Below are 23,510 nucleotides of genomic sequence, written 5' to 3'. Positions count from 1 at the left end.
AGGAACAGTGCCACTTGGCGTTATTGGCGCATATGGGGGCCGTAAGAAAAGGCCAACAACCCCATGACATGGTTCAATCATAAGCATTAAACTGAGGGACACTTTCACCAAAATTCCTTATTGAACAGCTCACAAAGAGAAGACAAGATAAAGAGTGGGTAAAATTATCACTGTAAAAGAATACTTAGTAAGAGTTATAGCTGTTAAAGAAAAATACACATAAAATATTTAATAGACATATGTGTCCATTTTATGTCTTTTGAAATAGTTGGGGGTTGTTAATCCAATGCAAGACTTTTGGTTTGTGATTAGGACTGTGCAGTACTGAAGTTAAAAAGAGTAAATGTGGGGTACTGATGGTTGGGGGTGAGAGAGTTAAGGAGTTATAATGAGCTTTGTAAGGGTGTGCGAAAGGGCAGAATCTGTTGGGGCAAGAGGTTGGTCTTGGTGCCTAACAAGTTAAAGAACTGAGGGTAAAAGAGGGTTAATTAAGAGAAAGATAACGAATCCGGATTGGGAGATTAAGGAGTAGAAGGGGCTCTGGTGTGGGGGAGGGGCAATATATCAGAGGGGCTATATACAGATGAATTGTTTATGGATTAGGCTTGGCAGTAAGAGAGGACCACTGTATAGGAAATCACATCTACATATGCACTGATTTTAGAGACCTATTTGAATGTTATCCTCCAAATCCAGAGCATTCCATTTTTTTCCCCTAGAAACAATCAAGAATTAAGAACATTTTTGGGTGAAGTTAAAAAGTATATATGTCACGCTGGCGCATTTGCACTCGCACACTTTTGAAAATGAATACTAGTAAGAAAAGAACCCCTGAATGGGGTCCAGCATGCATATGGCAGGAGTTTGTTTCCCAACCCTCCCTTCAGGGCCTGATTTACCAGGTCCAGCCCTGAAGACCAGTCTGGCATGAGGGGATCTCAGTCCCCTGGACTAAGTGGTCAGCCCAGGGGGCCTATGACTAGCTGTCCTGCTCAGAGCCCCAACATACCAGTGGAAGACACCCAGAAGTCCTGGCATGTGGCGTCTTTTGAGTGCCGCTAACAATTTTTTAATAGGAAAAAACTTCTACTAAAGCACTTTTGTATTCTACACAATTATAGCAGACATTAGGAAAGGGTCATGACAGTTTTACAGACCATGAATTAAGTAGATTTTTCAAACAGTTTCATAAATAGAGAGTAAACTTTGTAATTCTTTTTTTAATTTTTGTTTTTTGGGCCACACCCGGTGATGCTTAGGGGTCATTCCTGGCTATGTGCTCAGAAATTGCTCCCGGCTTGGGGAACCATATGGAATGCTGGGGATTGAACTGTGGTCCATCCTAGGTCAGCTGTGTGCAAGGCAAATGCCCTACCACTGAGCCACGCTTCAGTCCCAAATTTTGTGATTCTTTATGACTTTAGATATTTATTATGTTTCTGAGTAAAATCCAGAGTAGACAAATCTCAGATATGTCTATAAGTTCAAATCCTAACAATGTTCCCTAAATACTCTGTGGGGAGTAGAGTCAAAGCCACAGGTGCTCAGGACCTATTTCTGACTCTGTGCTCAGGAGTGACCTCTGATTGTACTCGGGAGCAAATAAGATGCCAGGGATTTAAACCGGGCAGGCTTTCCTGTCCTACAGAACTATTTCTCTGATCTTCCACATTTGAGCACCTCATCTGTGAATTTCTTAGGTTGTAAAGTTAATGAATATCAAAGGAAGTATAACTATTTTGAAATTTGAGCACGATTGCTACAAGCAGAGCAGTTTTAAAATTTCTGTTGTTTAAAGTTGGTAGTTGAAGTCTCATGAAATAGTTTGCAATTAGGAAAGTGACAAGGATAGTCACCAGAGGGCATAAAATAGATGAAGAAAATAGAACAAAGACTGGCATGTTGGGAAGTCAATAGATCTTTCTTGCTTCTGTGCACATTCCTGAAGCTATTTTTTTTTTAAAATGCTTCTACATATTTGAAGCTTTTTGTGTACAATTTGGAATCGCCAACCATTTTCTGCGACAATTTGAAGAATTTACTGAGATCAGCTGCTTTAGCTCAATGTCCCTCCTGCTGTTTATGTGTTACATACAGTATTCGTCATTATGAATGTGTGTGCCAGTTGCTACCCACTTTCCTTCCTTTCTTTGTTATTGTTGTGATGACTGAGCTTATGCATACTGACCTTAGTTCTTACTGGGCACTACATCTATTACTATTTTAAAGAAAAACAAAGATCAAATTTACTTCTTATTTGTAGTGCTCACTTGCATGTTGCTCTTAATATGTGCTTGAAAATATTTGCTCATCAAAAGACACCATGTACACCTAGATAATATCTATTTATTCATTTAGACAGCTAAAAGCACACATCTTCAATAGAAACCATTGACTACCTATACTATATGCATATTAAATATGACTACATTATCATTTACTCTGTGTGTGTGTGTGTGTGTGTGTGTGTGTGTGTGTGTGTTTGAGCCATACCCAGTGACACTCAGGGGTGACTCCTGGCTTCGTGCTCAGAAATCGTTTCTGGCAGGCTCAGGGGGGCCATATGAGATGCCAGGGATCCAACTTGGGTTCATCCAGGGTTAGCTGCGTGCAAGGCAAATGTCCTACTGCTGAGCTATCACTTTGGCCCTGCTTTCTTAAATACTTGTTTAATCTTAAATTTCCCATGAAGGAAGCTACAGTCAGAAAGCGCTGAGCCCTCTTGTGACCCTCCTCTGTGATACTCCTGGCCTCCAGGGCATTGGTATGCCAATTAGGCCAAGGTGGTGACTTTATCATCTGACTCTTCGGTCTTGGTACACAGCTTGGGAAGGTGGGATGACATGTTATTTCATCTTTAGACAGTAGCTGCCATGTGCCAGTGCACAGGACACCACAGAACAGGTTGAGTAGGTATTAGGACATCACTCTTGTGTGTCTGTGCAATATGAAATCTCTACAACTATACAGTAGTCCAAGATGATGCACTGGATTGGACTGGTTGAGAAGAACTCCCCTGGATTCTAGGAAGCACACTAATAGGAAAGATCAAGCATTTTGTAGTGTTTTTGGCCAATAAAGAAATAAGGTGCGGGCCCGGGCGGTGGCGCTAAAGGTAAGGTGCCTGCCTTGCCTGTGCTAGCTTTGGACGGACCACGGTTCGATCCCCCGGTGTCCCATATGGTCCCCCAAGCCAGGAGCAACTTCTGAGCACATAGCCAGGAGTAACCCCTGAGCGTTACCGGGTGTGGCCCAAAAACCAAAAAAAAAAAAAAAATAAGGTGCTACTTGAAAATGAACTTTTCATTAAGATTTGCTGAGACAGATTCTTCTTCTTCTTCTTCTTCTTCTTCTTCTTCTTCTTCTTCTTCTTCTTCTTCTTCTTCTTCTTCTTCTTCTTCTTCTTCTTCTTCTTCTTCTTCTTCTTTTTTCTTCTTCTTTTTCTTCTTCTTCTTTTCTTCTTCTTTCTTTCTTTTTCTTCTTCCTTCATCATATTTTCTTTTCCTCTTTTCTTTCTGCTTTCTTCTTTTCCTCTTCTTCCTTCATCATTTTCTTCTTTTCCTCCTCCTCTTTTTCTTCCTTCTTCTTCTTCCTTCATATCATCTTCTTTTCTTTTTCTATCCTCTTTTCTTCTGCTTATTTCTTCTTTTCCTCCTCTTCTTTTTCTTTATCTTCTTCCTCCTCCTTCTCCTCCTCTTCCTTCTCCTCTTCTTCCTCCTCCTCCTTCTCCTCCTCCTTTTTCTCCTTCTCCTCCTCCTCCTCTTCTTCTTCTTCTTTTCTTCTTCCTACTGTGAAGTCTACTTAGTTTCTCTATCCATCTGTTAGGATAACACTGGCTTAATATTATAAAAATATCAGATGACTCAGAAGCAGACACTGTTGGTTCAGAGTGAGAACCACTTTGTACATAAATGTGTGTGTGTATGTGTGTGTGTGTGTGTGTGTGTGTTTGTGTAGAGGGAAGGCTAAATAGAGGGGTGTTAGGGAGAGATTATGGTTTTAGAAAAATCTATTTAAATAATTGTTGAGGTGAGAATTTTGATTTTGGTTGAGCTACACTGCACAAATTTGGTAAAATTGTGCAGTGCACAAAATTGTGCTTCCCCAAGAGTATACATTGTATTTCTAGGTCCTTTCTACTATTCATGGCAATTCAGTGAGATAGACTCTGAGGACAGAAGGCTAACTAGGTAACTAGGCTTTGAGATTATCCATCAAATGTCAGAAATGTCCATTAGCATAGTAGCAAAGAAGCACATAATCTAAAGAACAGACACTAGCTTAGTTAAGATCTTAAATGGTTTCTTTTCAGAGGTGGCTACTTGATCCATCAGAAAGATAGAAGTCGCTGAATCCAGCAAGTATTTCTTGAGTTTGTAGACCCCAGGAATGTGAGGCATTGTTTGAATGAAGGATTCATTAAATCTATTGATAGTCATCCTGCCAGATAAGTAGCTTCCTGCTTGGGCCTCATCCACAAGAAGCTCATATTTGTCATTTGGTTGTATCCTGTGACTGAGCTATGTAATAAAATGTTGAAACTCAAAGTGCTTTAATTACAAAATGACCACACCCAGGAGAGATGTAAAGTCTGATTTTAAAAATGGGAGGTTTATTTCTGGTTATGATCTCATGTTCTTTCGAAACCAAATGAAACAAAACCCAAACCATACTCCACAACTTGGATTCATTGCGTGGAGCTTTTAAAGACAAGCATCCTTGAATCGGCCAGACAGAATCTGTTTTGCACCCCCTGGGGAAACACTGGCCTTTCATTGATTTCAAAAGGGACTTCCTAGCTAGACGGCTTCCCAAGGGAGGTTAAGTAAGACTGTTTTCAGGGCCAACTTATCCAGGCTAAAGTCTCAAGGTTACTCCAAAATGTGAGGAAATTCAGACAAAGGATAAAGTAAGTCCATATTTTCAATTTTCCTTATTTGCCAGAAGGTATTAATCTCACATGCATATGCCACTAGCTTTTTTGCCTCCCCCAAATGATTATTAGGGCCTAGAAGAACCATAGGGGATATTTTTTCCCTAAAACATCTTTACTACTGAATGTTGAAGATCATTAGAATATTAAAATATGAGATCACTGAAATGAAAGTAATCACAAATTACCTTCAAATGCTGGTGATGTAGTTTTTCTTCCTCTATTTTCAGACGTTTTTGTGAGATTTCTTCCTGTATTTTTCTTTTATCCTGAAAAAAAAAAGGTTCAAGGATAATTTATTATTTTCAACTTGCTTAATTACATTTTCTGTCATTATTCTCTGGCTAGATAGTGGTATGCTCTTAGAATTGGTATGAATAAAATTTTTGAAACTCATATTTCAAAGCCACGGAGAAAAAGGTAAAACAAGACAGTCAAGCCATTTTCCCGGTAGAAACCTATGTAATCTGCTTTTGAAAAGAAAATTTAAGCACCAAAGGGATATTACAAGGTGCTCTCCTTGTGCTTAGCTAATCCGGGTTCAATAAATGGCAACCTTGACCCTGCCAGGATAGATCAATGAGCATGGAGCTAGAAATATGTCCTGAGCACCCAGATGAGAGAGAGAGATAATATTTTAATGCGTTTTTCTCTACTCCCCTCTTTAACTAGTGTTATAGCCTCTGAGTAATGCAGAGGAAAAGTGAATTTTTGAGGGAGTTTGAAACAGGAGGAAACACTGCAAAGAGAGAGACTATTCTTGGCACAGGGCTGAAGAAATTTCTGGGTAAAAGTTCTGCAAAAGTCAGATAGCTGACAGAGCATTAGAACACTAGGATGCTAGGGAGTAGGACACTACATAATTTGCTATAAGAACGACTGAGAATAAGATGATCAGATAAAACTTGCTAACATTAAAAGGCCTTTTAATTGAATGTTAAAAAGGTAAGAGAGCAACATAGTGTCAGTCATCAAGTTTAAGTTGCATTACCTCAAAAAAAAAAAAGCATAACTAGTAACATATAAAGGTTGTTCTTAGATACAAAACTTTAAATTTTAGTATTTTAATACTAAATAGCCAGGTATAATTTCATCTCTATATGGCCTCAATGATCTTATCTGCAAAGTAGACCTACTAAGAAGATTGTCTCATAAGATATGAACATTACATTAATCAATATATGCAAATGTTCCTAAAGTTATATTTGGCACATAAATATTTGCACTTATTTTTTTTCTTTTTTTTCGGCAGGTGAGTTGTTACACACTCCTTAGCGGATTCCGACTTCCATGGCCACTGTCCTGCTAGATTTGCACTTATTTAAAGAGATAACTTGAGATTCAAACAGAAAGCAACATGTTCATTCTTCTATTATTCTGAAATGTTTTAGCGATTCTCTGACTTGGAATTATGACATATTACAAATTATACAAACGTCTTTTATTTCCTGGTTTTTGACAAAGATGATATTATCCCCCAGAAGGGGGGTGTTCTTTTTTTTTTATAATTAAAACCCAACTATAAACATGTTTGTAATCATTCTGCTTAAAGATATTTAATAAAAAAATTTCTGTTCTCAGAGGAAATAAAATAAAATATGCTTTTATAATGAAAAACTCCCCCAATACATTTTTATTTTCCAATGAAGACATACAAAAGAATTTGAAGCAGTCCCCAAAAGTGATTTAGAAAGAAGAGTTCTGAAAATATTTGGCAGCATTATTGAAATAAACAAAAGCTTCCGTTGTGACTCCTTTGAAGATAAAAACTCCTCTTTGATGTATGAGTTCAGGTGTGTTTGTTGAATTAAAACAACATGTTGTTTTCCAACTTTATGTCACGTGACTCTTTTTGTATGTTTTTAAGTTGAAAGAATTTATGACTTCATCAGTTTTACTTTTTTTGGGGGGAGGGGCACACCCAGTGGTGCTCAGAGGTTAGTTCTAGTTCTGCACTCAAAAATTGCTCCTGGCAGGCTTGAGGTACCATATGGGAAGCTGAGGATCAAACCCAGGTCCATCCCTGGTTGGCTGCGTGCAAGGCAAATGCCCCACTGCTGTACTATCACTCCAGTCCCAGTTTTACTTTTATGTTTCATAAACAACCCTTCTGGTAAAAAAAAATATAATCCATGCAAGAAGCATACATCTTTAGAAATAGTTCCTTCCTTCCTTCCTTCCTTCCTTCCTTCCTTCCTTCCTTCCTTCCTTCCTTCCTTCCTTCCTTCCTTCCTTCCTTCCTTCCTTCCTTCCTTCCTTCCTTCCTTCTTTTTCTTTCTTTCTTTTCTTTCTTTTCTTTTCGTTTCTTTCTTTCTTTCTTTCTTTCTTTCTTTCTTTCTTTCTTTCTTTCTTTCTTTCTTTCTTTCTTTCTTTCTTTCTTTCTTTCTTTCTTTCTTTCTTTCTTTCTTTCTTTCTTTCTTTCTTTCTTTCTTTCTTTCTTTCTTTCTTTCTTTCTTTCTTTCTTTCTTTCTTTCTTTCTTTCTTTCTTTCTTTCTTTCTTTCTTTCTTTTCTTTCTTTCTTTCTTTCTTTCTTTCTTTCTTTCTTTCTTCTTTCTTTCTTTCTTTCTTTCTTTCTTTCTTTCTTTCTTTCTTTCTTTCTTTCTTTCTTTCTTTCTTGAGTTATTCCTGGTTCTAAGCTCAGAAATTGCTCTTGGCAGGCTCGGGGAGCCATATGGGATGCTGGGTTTTGAACCACCGTCCTTCTGCATGCAAGGCAAATGCCCTACCTCCATGCTATCTCTCCAGCCCCCAGAAATAGTTATTTTCTTTGAATAAATTCCAGTCACTGGGAATAAAAGCTGTAAAAATTTCTGAGAGCTGATTCCTACTATATTTATAGGCCATTACTACACAAATATCAATAATAGTTTGCATATATTGTCAAACACTTTGACAAATATTTTACCAATGCTATTTTAATTAGTAGTTGTAAAGCAAAATTTATAATATTTCACCTAATAGTTATAATAGAGAAAAGATATATCAAAAATTTTATTTTATTAAATAAGATATAAAAATGTAAAGGGATAAACTAATTTGTTGAAGCTCTTATAAGTTAATGGCAAGAATAGGACTATTACAGGGTAATTGGAATTCAACCCCCAACCTCTAAGCTACTTCCCTGAATGGAAAATTAGTCCAGATTTTCCTTCATGACAACTGTAGCGTGCAGGTAGCACCAGTGTAGCTGCCATGAGAGCAGACCTCTGATGAAGAGGAAAAAAATTTTTTTCAGTCTTGAGTGTGAGCATCCTTCTTCCACCTCTTACAACTGTCTTTAGAAAAGAGAATATTATGCATACATGACAGGGACTGCTGAAGCCAGCCATACTTCCCCACCTTTGACCTGTCTGGACTGGTTTCATCTTGGGTTAGTAATAAATGTGATGAAAGCTGTGGAAGAGCAGGGCAATTGAAGTGTTTTGGCAACAGAGGACTTATGGAAGGGTTGCTACGGACTACTAATATTTGTTTCTTTGAGATAATATGACGCCTCTCTGTCAGTCTACCTAGTTAAGTAGGCAATTTTATGTGTCATAGATGCAATTCTATTCAAAATGAATTCTATACTTTTTTCCTCAGAAAATATTCACCACCAGCAAGTTATTATTATTCTTCTGCTAAATTTTATGTAGAAGATATGCTTTTGCTAAATTTTATCAGTAGAAGCACTACTGATAAATATTATGAAACTTTTGATGAATTGCCTGATAGATTAACTGAAAATTTATTATGGGAGAATAAGCCATAAACAACCTTTAGGGAGATAGATAGATAGATAGAGATAAATAGAGAGAGAGAGAGTGAGAGAGAGAGAGAGCACAGTGTTCTTGCTTACTTGCAGCTGAATCATATTGGGCACCTAGCAATCCATATGGCCCCCTGACTCATGCCAGGAATGATCTCTGTGTACAGAGCCAGCCAAATACCTTAATACCTTTGGGTGTGTCCCCTCAAAAAAGCCAAAACAAACAGGCAACCATCCCAGAACCCTGGGCAAAAAACACCCAAAATTTCATATCTAGCTCTACTATTAGTGTACCAAAAGTTATCACAGCTATATAATTCTTTGCAAAATAATTATGTATTAATGTATGTGGAAGCTGTCCAAATTATCCCCAAATTATCCAGAAATAGGAAGATTGGCACCTACTGTAATTTGGTACATCTGACAATTATTTATATTAACCATTAGAAATAGCGTGTCACTTTTTAACTCTTCAATGTTCAGTTAACAAAGACTTTTATACAGACAATTGCCTAAATCTGAAATGTCTAACATGGTATCTATTTTGGGGGGAGGTCAAACCTGGTGGTGCTCAGGGGTTACTCCTGGCTCTGTTCTCAGGAATTGCCCCTGGCAGGCACAAGGGATGATATGGGATGCTGGGATTCGAATCACCATCCATCCTGGATCGGCTGCGTGCAAGGCAAACGCTCTACTGCTATGCTATCTCTCTGGCCCCTAACGTATCTTCTTTTACCAGCTGGCACTTTAATTCTAATTCTAGAAAATATTTACCTTTTATAATAATAACAATCTACTTTTGACTATCATCAAGTTAATATTAATGCAATCACATACTTGATGAAAGCAATAAAATACTTAGTGGTATAATTATTTTATAGATATTATTAATAAATTAGTTAAAATTCTAAAATGCTTGAATGTATCAAGAAGGCAGGATTTATCTGCATTTATTTGGTCATTAATTCATCAAATAATTAGATAAATATTATGTTAAATGTAATATTAGAAATTGTGAAATGTTTCAAAATTATCCAGATGACACTTTTTGATAAGGAGCTTATACTTTCTTAAAAAGAAAATATTTGTACAAATAATAATAGCCTAAGAAATTAAATGGTATATACCACTACTAGGGTATAAGTAAGATATTCTGAGAGAAATGTGAATGCAAGGAGAGATTGTTTCTAGAATCAGGGTTTGATAAGCCTTTTTGTTATTGTTGTAAAGGTAAATATTTTACTAAAAAGAGTAAAGACAAAAACTTAGTGTGAACAGAGGTCTGGATATAAAAATTTAGGATGCTATTTGGGACTCAAAATCTAATTTCTTAGTTTTGGTACAGGAAAGAATAGAACATAAAAAAGTACAATATGAAGATTGTCAATAGAAATTCCAAGTGGAAGACAAGGGATTTAGCATTTATGTATTGAGAGAGGGGAAAATCAAGCTATAGTGCATGTATAAGAAAGGTGATTGAACAAGAGCTTGAAGTAAGTATGAATGAATGTTAAAGATACAATGGTTTATAATTGACAATATTTGACAGCATACATGTATAGAAGAGGAAATAGGCAAATAGCAGGAATAGGGAATATCTAGGAGAGCAGAACTTCTAACAGATATAGAAAATTCAGGAGAAAGAAGAGTGAGTGTAGATCGGAAGATAGTGTATTTACAGCAGTTTAAGTGTCTTTTAGACAACCAGGGAAATCTACTTAGAAAGAAGGTGGAGAATATCAGAAAAGGGATCAGAGATAGAGATAAAGATGTGTGAGTTTTGGAAGAGAAAGCTAAGGTCAAGGACTATCAAAGTGTGACAGAAGACACTTTTGGAAAAAAACAAATGTCTAAGAACCAATCATTTATAAGTCACCTGTGATTTAGGGAGACAGGTAAAGGAAATTTATGTAGGAGTTTACTTTGGAGTCTGTCAGATGCAATTTGTTATAGAGCTGAGTCAAATAATTTCAGATTTATTCTCTTTGTGGCTCATTATCTTTTTTGGGGGGTTTGGGGGGAGCACACCTGGAAGCACTCAGGAGTTACTCTTGGCTCTGTGCTCAGAACTTACTCCTAGCAGGCTCAGCATCCCATATGGGACACCAAGAAACTTTTTAAAACATATAAATGCAATAAGTAATCTATCTTCTATGAATGTCTGTGACATAGGGACCAAATATGTAACTCTCTCTTTTGTTGTTGTTGTTTTTGTTTTTGGATTTTGGGCCAGACCTGGTGACGCTCAGGGCTTATTCCTGGCTATGAGCTCAGAAATCGCTTCTGGCTTGGGGTACCATTTGGGACTCTGGGGATTGAACCGAGGTTCGTTCTGGATAAGCCACATGCAAGGTAAATGCCACCATGCTGCGCTATCACTCTGGCCTCCAAATATATCTCTTTTTCTGTCAGTGAAAAAAATATGAAAGATATTTATCTAGTTCATCGAAGTCCAGTATATCTTATTTTTAGCTTGCTAAATTTCTTCTTTTTTTGAAATTTGAGTAAATAAGAACAGAAAAGTTATTTGAAAGTGACTATTTTAACATGTTTTATGTGCTGCATTAACTACTTCATAGGTTTTTTAATTACTAATTTTATCATCTACCAACTATCATTAATTACTAATTTTTAATATACACTAAGGTCTGCCTCCAGCTTATCTGTTTAGTAACTTTAATAATTGATACTGCTTTTAATATCTACATAGTTTATATTAGGTCTCAGCGAAGTAAATTAACATTTTATCAGGTACATTTGCTTATTTTTTTTGGCAGGGAGGGCTATACCTGGAGGTATGTAAGGCCTACTCCTGGCTCTATGTTCAGGGTGGATGAATGGTGTTGCTTCGGCAGCCAATTTTGGTGCCAATGTTATAACAGGGCTTAACTGAATGCAAGGCAAATGTATTAACCTCTGACACTATCTCTCCAATCCTCTTCAAGTATATTTACCTAAGATATATTTGATTAGCAATAGTTCTTTTTTTCTAATAGGAATTCATGTTACTTAAGTCTAAGAAAAGAAACCTAAAAATGATGAATAAATTTCAATCCTACCCTATATCCCAGTTGAACCAAAAACCCTAATCAACTACCTAACTAATTTTCCAACTAAACAACCAAATTAACATCAAAAATCTAGTATACAAATTTAAAAGTAACTTATTTTTTGTATACTTTGGCCTCTCACATGCAAGGCAAATTCTTTATCACTAAACTACATTCCCAGTCTTAAAAATTATTATTAATTGAAACCATCATTATCTAGAGAGCACTGGAGTTAGAACATTTTGTATGTTATAGTTTATATAAAATTAAAATTTTAATTTTTTAGAGGAACAATGCATGATGCTATTGGGACTGGGCCTGCTCATGATAGTGGGAATGAACATTGAAGTCTTCAAGTACTGTACCTCGAGTTATCATCACTTCCAAAATTAGAATTGTTTTTATATAACATAACTTGGTTGGTTAGTTTTTGGGTTATTATAACAAACATAACATACTATGATATGAAACAATCATATTTTTTCTTCCCCCTGTCCTCAACAATCTACATTTTAAAGCTGCCTAGTATTTCATTACATCACTACATATATACAAACTATATTGATTCATTGACTTAATATTTTTGAATACTGGGCTTGCTTAAATTTTGTGATATAGAAATTATTTTCTTATGAATGTACTAGGTATACATCTTTGTATGTATTTATTACTTTTTAGTGTAAGTTTATTCTTTTTTTTTTTTTTTTTTTTTTTTTTTGGTTTTTGGGCCACACCCGGTGACGCTCAGGGGTTACTCCTGGCTATGCGCTCAGAAGTCGCTCCTGGCTTGGGGGACCATATGGGATGCCGGGGGATCGAACCACGGTCCGTCCTAGGCTAGCGCAGGCAAGGCAGGCACCTTACCTCCAGCGCCACCGCCCGGCCCCGATTCTTAATGAAATTCTAGTTATAAGATAATATTATTTTTTTGTTTTTGGGCCACACCTGGTTGTACTCAGGGGTTATTCCTGGCTCTGCACTCAGAAATCGCTCCTGGCACATTTGGGGAACCAGATGGGATGCTGGGATTTGAACCACTGCTGGTCCTGGGTCAGCCACTTGTAAGGCAAATGCCCTACAGCTATGCCATCTCTCTGGCCCAGGATAACATTTTTTTTATCTCAATTACCAAATTCTGTTTTAGCAATTTCAATTTGCTAAATACTGAATTTTGTCAACAGTAAACACAGTGAATACAGATGCCTTTTTAAGAGATTTTGGTTGCCCCTCTGGCACCAACTTGTGCCAGGGTAGGTTCATACGACACCCTGACAATGAGGAAATAGCAACAACTGGATCTAAGGGAAGGTTGCCCTACCTCATCACCTAACAATGAGATAAAATCAGAAGACACTCGCCCTTTGATCTATGCAAAAGCCAAGATCACTAAGAACAGAAAACTGACTACAACAACCGTGACTGAGCAGAACCTTTCCTGGTACCATAAAGACTCTATTCTAGGCTTCATCCTCAGATCTGTGCATAAACAAGGGCTTCTAATTACAGAGGATTGATTTTGACAACTGTGACTGAGCAGAACTTTTCCTGGCACCCTAAAGAAAGACCTTGGGGTTTGACAACATGCTCAGAGCCTGTAGTCAGTCTCATGACAGTATGATTTAAGGGTAGAGATACCAAGGGACTTCCCTTTCTAATTTCCCCAATGTTTACTGCACCTATGCAAAAACAAAACCAAAAACTTGCCACATCTTCCCCCTCCCCAATTTTTTATCCCCCCCTCTTGATTTTTGGGCTACACCCAGAGGCATTTAAGTGTTACTCCTGGCTCTGCTCTCAAAAATCATTCCTTGCAGGCTCGGGGGACCATATGGAAAGCCAGGGATCAAATCTGGGTTGATCGGCAGCATGCAAGGCAAATGCCCTACACTGTGCTATCACTCTGACTCCCTCTTTTCTTTTATTTTCTTTTAATTTAATTTATATTATAGCTTCTAGATGGGGGGTCCTACTTTTAGTTTTTTTACAGAACCATAGAACATGAATCATCTTCTTCTGCTTCCTATTTCTATGTCATCCTACAAATTGAGAAAAAAAAAAAGTGGATGGGACCCAGGGACCAAATGGTCTCAGGGGTATTAAGTGGAAATAAAAACTGCTCAGACTGGGGACTGAGTAGTAGCACCGTGTTAGGGAATTTGCCTTGCATACTGCTGACCCAGTATGGATGTGGGTTTGATTCCCTGAATCCCATAAAGTCCTCAGAGCCAGGAGCAATATCTGAGTGCAAAGCCAGGAGTAACTCCTGAGTGCCACTTGGTGTGGCCCAAAACAAAACAAAACAAAACAAAAATAGTCAGACCTAAATGCCCAAACCAAAGTCAACAACAATAGAATCAAGAGACTCAAACTATAACAAGCTATACATAAAAGGGACCTGTTAGTCTAGCAGTCCAGGAGACTAAGGGTGGAGGTATGGGATGCATGCTGGGAACTATGGTGGAGGGAGCTCAACACTGGTGATGGGAATGGTCCTAATTCACTGTTACTATGTACCTAAAATAGAACTGTGGATGACAGTAATTCACACTGGTCTCAATAAAAGCTAAAAAAATAGATTTTGGTTGACATTTTATTAAGCTTAAAATAAATTTGGAAATGATAATGTGTGGTATTCTAACTTTACCTCAGAAAGTGGTGTGCCTCTTTAGGCATATATTATATGTTATTATATATTATTATTATTATTATTATTATATATTATTAAGTTTTATTACACACACAAATCTATAGTAGGTATAAAAGTATAAAATTTCTTTCCTATCAATCCTGCACATTTACTAATTAGGATTATACTTAGGATTTTTGTGTACTCGTTGGATATCTTATTACTGAACTTTTCAGTTAAATCTTATCCTCAAGTTTAGAGACAATGAAGTAGAGAACCAGAGTTTCCAAATTGTATGGTTTGTTCAATGTTGGGATTGCTGTTGAACCTAATTTTCTCTAAATCCAAAGGTTAAGTTTTTTATACTATACCTTATCACTTCCCAAATATATCAGTGGATACAATTCCCCAAACAACAGATGTTATTACACTAAAGGCTTAGTATGGGTCAGAGATTTCTGTTCAGTTCTCAGCATGAAATTTTGAGTGACCCTGGCATTTAAGGATGTCTAGAATGAACTGTGTTAAAAAAAGTGAAAAGCTGGATAGCTTCAGTGGTTAAAGTCGTTATGGTTGGATGGAAGTTAGAGGAAACTGAATTTTAGGACTTTATGCCACATTTATTTTTTTATCACTGAGAGTTGTTTTCAATTGAAATACAGTCTTTGAGAGATATTGCTTTTGAGGATATTGGATGCATTCAAAGATTAGCTAGGTGAACATCTCGAGCATGGTGCAAGGAGGATGGGATTATGGAGAAAGATTTGATAAGCTTTCTAATGGTCCTATAGTTATTTCTGCATATAGCAGAATATTTTTGTTTTGTTTTGTTTTTGGACCACACCCAGTGGTGCTCAGGGCTTACTCTTGGCTCTGCACTCAGAAATCACTCCTGGCAGTGCTCAGGGGACTTTATAGGATGCTAGAGATAGAACCCAAATCAGCCATGTACAAGACAAGCACCCTGGCTGCTGTCTTATCTCACTAGCCTGGAAGTGCTCAGAATCTTAAGTTAATCATAAGAATGAGACATGGCTATCACAAAAAATTGAGAGTGAATTAAAAAGTACACATTTATTAAGCTTCATTTATTCAGTAACTTATTCATTTATTCAGTAAAATGAATAACTTTCATTTAGTAAATAACTTCATGTATTCAGTAACAAAACATAAAAACTATATTTTATCATAATCTTAATCTTATGACAACTTTTAATGGATCTCTAAATAGGTTGCTGCTTGTATCTGTTTTGTTGTCCTATTTTAAGACATTTTGTTTGGGAGGAAGAGACTGAATAAAGTGAGTGGTGAGAAGGTAACAAAGGCTCTGAAATGATTGATGTTGTTCCTATCCTGTTAAAGAAATAGCAAAGACTTCTTAAATAGCATTGCATTGTTCTCTTTTCTTTTTCTTTTTTTGTTTTTTGTTTTTTTGGGCCACACCGGGCAGTGCTCAGGGGTTACTCCTGGGTGTCTGCTCAGAAATCGCTCCTGGCAGGCACGGGGGACCATATGGGACACTGGGATTTGAACCAACCACCTTAGGTTCTGGATCGGCTGCTTGCAAGGCAAACACCGCTGTGCTATCTCTCCGGGCCTGCATTGTTCTCTTTTCTACTTCTACTCTTTGCCAACTGGGAAAGAGAGAAGAGACTGTAAAAGATGGACTGGAAAGAAGACAGGATTGGATTATAAAATGTAGTGAATGAAGTGAAGCAGAAACTTCATAGTTTTCTGCTCTACTTCAAACTCCATTTCTAAGTCTGAACAACAAAGACAGTTCTGAATGAGGGCAAAATTGTGGTTCTGATTAGATTTTGTGATGTGGTGAGAGAATCCAGCAAGTAGAATGGATTAAAATTTTATTGTTTAATTAATCCCTTGACTATAATTGGCCTTCTGCTTACCACCTATAAAATTGGAATGATAACATCGAGTTTTTAAAATATTGCTTGGGTAGTTGAGATATGGAATGGAAAACAGCCTTTATTTTTCAAAAGACTAAACACTTCAACAGATGCTGTTCTTTTAAAGACTTGAGATGTTCTTTCTTTTTTTTTTTTGTTAGCATGAATGAATATTTATTAGATATTGGAAATCAATTTAATGTGTTGTATCACCTATGCCAATTACCAATGCAGTTAGTTAAACATCAAAAACTTGGTGCTTAGGAAAGGGTTTAGTTTTGATATCTATTCCAAATTTCAGAGGATAACCTAGTCTATGTTTTATTTTAAATAACTTGACCGAATCCTCTCAGTCATTGGAGTTTTATTTAAAGATGGTCAATGAATATATTGTTCAAACTGTTCTAAGTGTGTACCTTAGGAAATATACATCTCACAGAATTTTGGTGAGGGTATTCCTCAAAGAGTGTAAATTTTCAGGGTGCCTTTTCTCAGATACCATGCCCATCAAAATAAATAAAAAATATATAAATATTTTAAGAGAATCCAGGAAATTTGTGATTAGAATGTGGATGTCTTTTAGCAGTTTTAACACTGGAGTAGGCTGCACTTGTTTAAATTCTAGGTAGGGGCTTACATTTGATTTGCTTAAATCACAGCTTTCTACATAAGTAGTTTTTTTTTTTTTTCTGACCACAAGTAATTTCTGAAAAGTTCATGGGTAGCCTGTCAGTAGAAAACTTTGCAAAATAGCATTAATCATTTTGTAACACACTGGAAAAACCTTCCCCTGTAATCAAAAAGGAGTTTCCTTAATAAGCTATCATAATTATAATACCTCATCACACAGTATTCTTTGTGGGTGGGCTATTATGTTTGGCAAAGAAAAGTATAACTGCACATTTGCTCAAAGAAATCTTTCCCTCTCTGGAAGAAATGTGTCATCTTAGCTCAGTGCTGTGTAAAATTGTGCATTTTATTATTGGAATATCCTGGTAAAAGGTTTCTACATCCTCTGTATCTCCATGTATCATTGTTAGATGAATGCCATTGGATGTTCATAACAAATTTGAAATTCTTTTTTTTTTTTTTTTGGTTTTTGGGTCACACCCGGTGACGCTCAAGGGTTACTCCTGGCTATGCGCTCAGAAGTCGCTCCTGGCTTGGGGGACCATATGGGACACCGGGGGATCGAACCACAGTCCATCCAAGGCTAGCGCAGGCAAGGCAGGCACCTTACCTCTAGCGCCACTGCCCGGCCCCTAAATTTGAAATTCTTACTGTAATTTTGACATACCTCTGAGGCATACTGCACAAATATGCCTTTTTTTTTTTTTTTTTTTTTTTTTTTGCTCTTCCAACATAAATATGTCTGCAGAACTCTAAAGAGTGCAGCACAGGTAAAGTTCTACCTTTAGTCAATATTAGTCTTACTTATTTTCTTTTATTTCTACAGACCTAAAGAACAGGAAAAATGTATATGGATAGTTTGGATTGAAATAAGAATAGACTAGTCTCTTGGGCATATAACCTGCAAAGTGTTATGTTTGAACACAATCATGTTTAGGAGAACACAACACTTATTTTAATTCTCTGCTGTTGCCCTGCTGACATACACAATCTTTACTTTTCCTTTTTAGGGATCCCAGTCCTGGATCATTTGGAGGCATGTGAGACAGCAGAGATTAAACTCTGATCCTTACTCTTTCTCTAGGCACTATTTATGCCACTAATTCACCTTCTGGAGTCTTTTCTCACTTTAACAGCAGTGCTGTGAGTGCTTTTGGGCTCTTAAAACATGGGGGCATTACCAGGGTTTGAACTCTTGTCCTTGCACTTGGCAGGCAAATGCCTTAACCTATGCAGCTATCTTCTAGGTCCCTTGACTGCTATGTGCTCAGAAATCACTCCCAGCTTGGGGGACCATATAGGAGGCCAGGGGATCAAACCGTGGTCTGTCCCAGGTTAGCACATGCAAGGCAAATGCCCTATCACTTGTGCCACCACTCCAGACCCATCAATTCCTGTTTTGAGGTAATTGCCATTGTATTTAAGATATTGACAGTCGTAGAAAAAATTTTTTCAGGAATGGGAAGAAATAGGGAGTGGATTAGAGTAATGTGAGTGCGCTTTATTATTTTGCATCATGTACAGTTTTGCCTGGCAAATCTGGCTGTTGCTTAAATACAGATTCAGGACTTTAGGTGACTTCCTTTCACCTGGAGTTAGTCCTGGGCAGGAACTTATTCTTGAGATTTTTACTATTGTCTAATTTTTGACAAAGTTAACTTCCTTCCCATCTATATCCCAGAGTTACCTTGCATCTGAAGCCCATTTGGACCTTTGTGGTGCAAATGGCAAGCCACTTTTATCCTATTACTAACACTTTTTTTTTCTTCTTATCTACTCTTTCTCCTTTAAGATGGTAAGGCTTCACACATATTAAGTGCTTGGTAACTTTTTATTGAGTATAGGAATAAGAGAAAGAAATGATAACATGCATTTTTAATGTCTAAAGGTAAACCTTGATTTAGAAATATATAAATTATTTTCTTAACTTTTTTCTCCTCAGTTGGGTACAAATTCGTTCTGGTTCTTAGAAGAATTCACTTGAGCCCACTTCTAAAACTACTTTTTACACAAAACTTGACCTCTAGACATTTTAGTGGTTCCAGTCCTAGTGGTATTAAATTATTTAGTAATTTATACGTTTTTAATATTGTAGAAGTTTAAAAATTTTTTAAAATTTGTAGACATGAGGAAAAGAGTGTGTCCCTTGTAGTGGAGGATGTCAAGAACATATAAAATATCATTGTAGTAAGGATATCTTTATATTATGGAGGAGATTTTACTTGGCTCTTTCCATTGGTACTCAGGGACATGCTTACTTTCAGTCAAGAAATTTGAGGGTTTAACTATGGGATCTTTATCTTGGTTTTCTCCAGAAACCTTGATATAATCTCCAGAGACCTTGGTGTAATCAGTTCAGATAATATTAAAGTCAATTTCAAATGACTAATTTAGGGTCTAGAGAGAGTACAAAAGTGATGTACCTTGCATGTGGCTCACCCTTACTGTCCCCAGCACTACATACATTTCCCCCAAACACCACCAGGGTTCACTGGACACACAGCATGACATAGTCTCTTACACATAGCATCTTGCACATAAACTGAACGAAGCTCCAAAACAAACAAAATGAAATAAAAGAAACAACTTGTCTATTTAAATAACCCCCCTTCGATGTAAAAATATGTACTTAAACATATTTTTGTATAAATTTTTTTAGTCAAAATGTACACTAGGGGCAGGAGAGATGGCATGGGGGTAGGGCATTTGTCTTGCATGCAGAAGGACAATGGTTCAAATCCTGGCATCCCATATAGTTCCCCAAGCCTGCCAGGAGTGATTTCATTTTTTTTTTTTTTTGTTTTTGGGTCACACCCGGCAGTGCTCAGAGGTTACTCCTGGCTGTCTGCTCAGAAACAGCTCCTGGCAGGCACAGGGGACCATATGGGACACCGGGATTTGAACCAACCACCTTTGGTCCTGGATTGGCTACTTGCAAGGCAAATGCCGCTGTGCTATCTCTCCGGGCCCAGGAGTGATTTCTGAGCATAGAGCCAGGAGTAACCCCTGAGCGCTGCTGGGTGTGACCCCCCGCCAAAAACAAAAAAACAAAAAAAAGTACACTAACTTGCAAAGAACCTAAAGAGGCATTTTACTTGATGTAATATTTAATCGGCTTGAAAAGCTGTTTGAGTAATTTTTGAAAACAATTTTTGACTGAGATTCTTAGACTATTAACTTATTAGTTAGAAAAAGTTGCAGTGTGGATAAAGTCATATGGAGAAACAAGAGAATAAATGAGCAAAATCCAAATCCTTTTATTTTGCATGGGAACTAAAGTACCTTCCTTGGGTTTATTATTATTATTATTATTATTATTATTATTATTATTATTATTTGTTTTGGGGCCAGACCTGGTGATTCTCAACTCAGGGATTACTCCTGGCTTTGCACTCAGAAATCACTCCTGATGAGATTCTGGGGACCATATGGGATGCAAAGTCAGCTAGACAAGTGCCTTCTCTACTGTACTTCTCTCTGGTCCCTACAAATATTGTTTTTAGTCTTTGAGAAGGCTTCTGACTAATCTAAAATTCAACTTACTCATATGAAGAGTGAATGCTATATCACAGTGATTCTGTGTTCAATTTGAGAACCTAAATACTGTAGTCAAGCTATTTACTATGTTTAATATTTTAATTTTTTAGAGGATCAAGAAATCTGGTGCTTGATTTTTGTGGAGTACTAGGCATCTACATTTGCTTTTACAATTTGTTGCCATGGAAATAATGACTTTTTTGACACTAAAAACCAGACGGAATAAATACAACAGTGAAGTGTATTTCATTTCACATCCAGGAATTTGAGGAACTAATTTTAATATTAAATTGAATAGATCTTAAAATTCTAAAAATTTTTCTTTTTACTAATAAAATATGGTCAGTTAATTTCTGTGTTTGGGTATATTAAGCATTTGGCTTTTATTTTTTTTAAATGTATATAAAAGTCATTTTAGCGTAGTGAAAAAGGAGAAAAATAGTTAAATGAGAGTTGCCACTGAATTTTTGTTAGGTCAGTTATTCTGAAGACTAAAAAAAAACCAAACACCCAAATACCCCCCAGACCCCCTCTCTGGATGCCATGAGCTTAAATTTTCCCAGAGGGAAGGGCAGGGCTGAGACAGCTTCCTGGTAGGTGGAGGGTGGAGAAAACTGGCATTTCCAGGGTATCCAGGAGGGAGACGAGTTGATGTGTTGTTTCCATGGAAATATTTCTCTATTTTCTCTCTTTTATGACAACTGTGACTGAACTGAACCTGTTGAGGTATAGGCGTGGTAGAAAATTGTCCCCATATACTTTCTTTCTTTTCAAGAAATTAGAAAGTTTCAAAGATAGATTTACTTTGTCATTTCATTTTGGAGATTTGCTTAATTTTTTCTAATGGTATATGCTTCGGTAATAGAATAAGTCCAAAGAAATGTGCGTTTTTGTTTTTGATCATTATAAAACCACATTCCTGTATATTCAAAAACCTACTTCCTGTGTTGTTCGGTTCTTAACACATTTTGAATCTTGTTTTCTCAATTTGCATATGGAAACCTCAGTGAAAGTTCCTAAGTTTCCTAGATAGCTGAGTTCAGTCATTCTTTGAGAAAAGTTGCTCCTTCAGTCAACTTTTCTCAGGTACATTGGAGGCTGTAAAAACTTAAGCAAGAGTTGGCTTCAATTCAAAAAAGGAAAACGTGGAACAAGGGCCTACATGTACATTTTATGGAATACATAATTTAAGTTAGCTAATTAGGGGTGAGGCGTCAAAAGAAGGGGGGTTTGTGCCCACACAACTCACACAGTCTAATCAAATAACCTTTAGACAACAGCTGTACTGCAAAAGGCCAGGCCAAAAACAACAGAGCAAGGGCTGAGTTCCTGTCCCTTCAAGCAGGACAGCTGAAACAGTGGCTGCGTTTAACAACAGAAAAGAGATTAAAAACAAAACAAAAAAAACAAGCAATTTAAACTAAAGTTTCCTAAAGGAAGGGGACTAGACTAATTAGAAGTCGGACAATTCCAGAACATTGTTGTAAAGGAAAACTGCAATTTATAGTAGGACTTCTGCTTCTTGCCTAAAAGCTGAGAAAATACATCAATTCATTCTGTCATTTCTGGGTGGAATTGAGTCATTCTAGCCAATAAAATTGTACAAAGTAGTTAGCATTATTATTTACATTACAAGACTGGAAGAGCAACGAAAAATATTTTTCTCAACACCTTCTGTGCTAGTTTTAAAAATAGTGTTCATTTCTTCCTGACTGCTAATGATAGTAGCTGAAAATACAGAGGAATTGAAACACTGCTCTTCAAAGTTGTTCTTAAACTATTATTTATAACTTGATTCTAATGATAAATGGTTGTGCCACAGATTTCAAGGTTGCTGTTGCCAAGAAGAAAATTTTATAAAATCAAAAGAAAAGTTGGATCATTTAAGGAAAATCATTTATTTTTCCCTTGGACTCTTCACCAGAACAAACATCAAAAAATCCAGCATATTCTTCCCAGTATTAGCGAAATATTTTCCAAACCCATTGGACTGCATGCATTACATTCCTTTATCGGGATCTTATTCAGTTTGTGACTGCTGGAAACTGATACCATAGAATTAATCTGATACGTGCTTTTACCTGCTTTTTCTCTTGTTTAATGCTTAGCTTAAGTACAACATTCATTTTCATTCTGTCCAGCTTTCTGAAATAGACTGTCTCACTACAAATAAAATAGTCCAGGTCATTTCTTTTTTCTTTCTTTTTACAAGATTAAAAAAAACAACAACAAACCAAACCCTTTTTGGTACTTTAGCTGTTTATAAAGAAGTTTCCAAGTTGGAAATCTGTATTCTACCCAATAGAAATTTAAGGAAAAACTTCATTTAATGCTATGTAGAAGGTGAGAGATAATTAACCACACTGCCTTAAAAGCTTCTGGTTGCTGTTCCAAAAACCAGGACACCGGTACATTTGGAAAAAAAAAATCCAGCCCTTTTGCCCTATTTCAGGCTCTGCCTGCCACAGAGAGTTCCAGAGGGTCACCAGGGTTAAGAGAGCGACAGAGATGTGTCCATGAAGGATGACAGTTCTGCTTTTTCCACTTACAGTTAGCTCTGCGGCAGGGACAGCAGCCGGCAACGTGCCTGCCCTTCCTCTAAAAGCAATCACCTCCATGAGTTAGAACTGCATGGGTGGACTTACTGTGATGGCCTGGAGTCTCTCCTTCACCAGCTCAGCTTCTTCCATTCTAGAAGTCAAGGACAGGCAGCTGGGGGAAGAATCCAAGCGACCATAAAAGCAGGAACCTCCTGGGAGTGAGGATCCTGGGAAGCAGGAGAGGAGACGTGAAGGAGAAATTCCCTTTTTAATTTTTTTTGCACCAGTAAGGAAAGCAGAAATTCCCGGACTCCACCGGGGCAGGAGCTTCTCTGAGCAGATGTACAGATCAGGCCAGACAGACACATGTAATGAGGGTGTGCTGGGGAGGCAGACGCTGAGGCTGCTGGCATGAGTTGACTGACAAGTTTGAACGGCAGTAGCACAAGCCCTTTTCCTTCAGGAGCTGCCAGCTCTTTGTTGTAATGTGCAGTTAGCAAGGCACATTTTCTTATTAACCGTTCCTTTCCCAATTCATT

General features: G+C 37.2%; 1 long non-coding RNA gene across 1 annotated transcript in view; it reads right to left on the bottom strand.

The window, feature by feature from the left end:
- Positions 1–23,245, bottom strand: part of LOC125997423 (uncharacterized) — a 28,828-nt gene extending 5,583 nt beyond the window's left edge. Inside the window, exons 1-2 of the long non-coding RNA XR_007491654.1 lie at positions 23,077–23,245; positions 5,122–5,202 (exon numbers count right to left, since the gene is read on the bottom strand). This is a non-coding gene — a long non-coding RNA (uncharacterized LOC125997423). The remainder of the gene's footprint in view (positions 1–5,121; positions 5,203–23,076) is intronic.
- Positions 23,246–23,510: the final 265 nt, after the last annotated feature.

Source organism: Suncus etruscus, chromosome 19 (genome assembly GCF_024139225.1).
Source record: "Suncus etruscus isolate mSunEtr1 chromosome 19, mSunEtr1.pri.cur, whole genome shotgun sequence".
Lineage (NCBI taxonomy): Eukaryota > Metazoa > Chordata > Mammalia > Eulipotyphla > Soricidae > Suncus > Suncus etruscus.
This window is presented reverse-complemented; position numbering and strand designations above follow the sequence as displayed.